The sequence below is a fragment of the Euphorbia lathyris genome, chromosome 1 (genome assembly GCF_963576675.1).
Source record: "Euphorbia lathyris chromosome 1, ddEupLath1.1, whole genome shotgun sequence".
Lineage (NCBI taxonomy): Eukaryota > Viridiplantae > Streptophyta > Magnoliopsida > Malpighiales > Euphorbiaceae > Euphorbia > Euphorbia lathyris.
In genome coordinates this window covers 20,413,892-20,417,066 of record NC_088910.1, presented here as the reverse complement: position 1 = coordinate 20,417,066, position 3,175 = coordinate 20,413,892, and the positions used below count along the sequence as shown (strand labels likewise).

The following is a 3,175-nucleotide window of genomic DNA, read 5'->3' as shown; positions in this document are numbered from 1 at the left end:
ATGTCGTCCACCTCTATAAAATCTTTACAACGCTCCATCAGCTCCGCCATGCTGGTGGGTTTCTTTCGGATGAGATCTTCCTGCAAACTCTTGCAGGTAGTGTTTCTTACGAAACATTCCACAGCTACGGAGATATCCACATCAACGATTTTTATGCACAATTGGTTGAAAGTGTCCACATATTCCCGAAGGGGTTCATTCGCTTTCTGCTTTAACTCAAAAAGCTTTCCAGATTTCACCACTGCAGGAATACAACCGGCGAATTTAGCACAAAACTCCCTGCTCAATTGATCAAAGCTGTTTATCGAGCCCGGAGGTAGAGATTGAAACCACAAATAGGCTGGGCCCCCCAGCGTGGTGACAAACATTTTGCAGAGCACGGGCTCGGTGGCTCGGTTGAGCCTGGCCAGTATTCGATACTTTCGAACGTGAGCTTCTGGATTATCTTTGCCTGTGTATATTGCGAGATTGGGAATCTTAAAAGCTCTTTCCGTCTCCTCCGCCTCAATCCAAGCTGCAAAAGGCGAATCTCTATTGATGAACGGGTTGTGCCTGGCATTTTCTTCATTCATACGGAGCACCAGGGCCCTTACCCTATCATCAAAATTTTCCGGATCCGCCCTGGGACGGCCTCTTCGTGGCGATCTGCTTGGAGAAGAAGAAGAAGAAGAACTTGAATCAGACGATGGATCTGATAGCGAACGTCTTCCTTCATTACCGCGTCCACTTCCTCCTCCACCACCACCTCTCCTTCCATTTCCTCCACCTGGGGGAGTCGGACCGCTTCCTCCCCCCTGGCCTCCTGACGGGATGTGTCCAACAGTTCCTGAGGGCGGCGGCGGTGGTGGTCCACTTGCATGGGATGCCTTTTCTGGCCTTTTACTTCGCCTATGGCCAGTAGATGGGGGCGATCTGCCACGACGGGAGGATCTTGCTCGTCGGGGTGAAGGTGACCTTATCCGCTTATCCTTTTCTTTTCTATGCTTCTTGCGAGTTGGCCCTTTAGATCCGCCAAGGGATAAATTCGTCCGTGGACGCCTGGGTATATCGGACCCGCCAAGATTCAACCCCGGACCCCCAGATCCGCCAGGAAGGGTCGTATTATTTCTTTGACTTCCTTCACCAGGGAATAACTCCCGATTAATTGGTCGCTCGCCACCTGATGTCGTGGCAGTTAACATAGAATCCGTGTTGTGAGCTTGAAGGAACGAGGAGCTATGGGCACTTGGTCCAAGGCCAAAGTTTAACAAAGGCAAAGATGAAACGGTTAAAGTAGACGTCGTACTCCAACGCGGAGGAAGAGTCATGTATGTTCGAAGGCGATTTCCTATCTCGAGTCCATATCGCGCCTCGATATCTTGTGCACACATATTGATAAAAGCAGCGGTAGGCATGTTATTGTCGACATGCGTTATTGGAGCGGTTGTATCGGTGCGACCAGCACTAGATGGTGTAACTAACGGTGTTTCAATCCCTGAGGAGGGATTTTCACCTCCGTTGGTCATTGCGTTTTCAGCGTGAATGAAAAAACCCTTTGTTTGATTAAGGATTCCACGCTCACCGCACCAATGTTAACTTGAGGAAAAATCCTTGATCGGAGCACTTCCCTGTGAGGTGCCGTTGGGATCGGCCGGGGACACTCCGATGCCAAAGTCAGTAAGATGGATCAAGAAAACCAACGGAATTGACAAGAATGGTGAGAATGTGTGTGTACCTTGATAACCTAGGGGATCAGGCTATATATAGCTGGGAAGTTGTAACCTTCAGGTAACTAGAAAGTCTCCATTAATGCCTCATTAATGGCGGTTACGGGTTATTCTGAACCTGGCAGTTTAGCTAATTAATAACTCATTAATGATCTTTTATGGCCGAGTCAGCGGCCAGCCGTTATAGAGGCGAAGGGAGAGATTCGCCCCATAGGTCCGCCAGCGGATCTCTCTGAGCTGATCTGGGGAGATCCGCCAACCAGCTTCCTTTAGGAGACCGCTACGCGGCGTACTTTGAGGTGAATATCCCTTTTGGTCCTCAGGATAATATCTCAATGTTATCAATAGTCAAGCGCGTTTTCTACACGGGTCAATATTTTAACCAAACATAGGGGTGTAAGGGGTTGTATGTGATATTTTTGGAGAGTTGAGGGGGTTGAGAGGTTGTCCCTTAAGTTGAGGGGGCCAGGTGAAAAAAAGTTACAAGTTTAGGGGATTGGGTGCGTATTAAGCCTTATTTTTAATATGTTTTAAGAACTGTGATTTATAAATTAAGGATCCAAGATATTTTTTTTTATTATGAACTGGTGTTTAGAATTTAAACTAGAGTATAAAAACTATCTGATATATAAAAAATTTAGAGATATTTAAAAATTAATTTTGTTAATATGTTTTATTGTAATATTATAACTTTTTTTTTTTGAAATTTGTAATATTATAACTAATTATGATTTTGATGTAAAAACCATTAAACATCAACAAATTAAGGCCCAATTGAAGCAGGCTTGGGAGGCCTAATTGGCTTATTCAAAGATAGAAATCAGTCCAATCTTCTTTTCCTAATGGACGAGCAGTATTTACGAAATACGTGTTTATTATTGGAAATAAAACGAGAAAAACACAAATGGGCATTTGGTCTAGTGGTATGATTCTCGCTTAGGGTGCGAGAGGTCCCGAGTTCAATTCTCGGAATGCCCCTTAAATTGTTCTTTTTTCTTTGGAAAAAAAAAGCACAGTGGTTTTTTTTTTTTTTTTTCTTTGTATTTGACGTTGAAACAAACATTTATGATCATATTTTAGAAAAAAAAAATTATATTTAAATTTGAACTTTTATAGTATATCAAAATCGTAAAAAGGTTCTTTAGAAAAGTGCTACGATGCAAAAAATACTTGTGACATTAACTATTAGGAGCAATTTTATTCCTAACGTTTCAAATAGTGTAATTTTATTCCTAATCTTGGTATCAAATAGTAAATTTATTCATAACATTGGTAAGTTTGGTTAATTTGAAAAATAATTTATCAAAATGTCTTCTGAGTCATAAATCGTATCATCTACACTTCATATTTGCGTTATTTTATAACTTATTAGTAACTGGTCACAAGCATATGAATAGATATGAAAAAAAAAAATATTGTTGTACGAGTTGGACAAAAAAAACCAAACATTTTATCGAATTTAAAAATAT

The 3,175-nt window shown here is 41.8% G+C and overlaps 1 non-coding gene across 1 annotated transcript; it reads left to right on the top strand.

Annotated features, from left to right (window-relative positions):
• Positions 1-2,612: 2,612 nt before the first annotated feature.
• Positions 2,613-2,684, top strand: TRNAP-AGG (transfer RNA proline (anticodon AGG)). The gene has a single exon. It is a non-coding gene; the product is annotated as a tRNA-Pro (tRNA).
• The last annotated feature ends 491 nt before the right edge of the window (positions 2,685-3,175 follow it).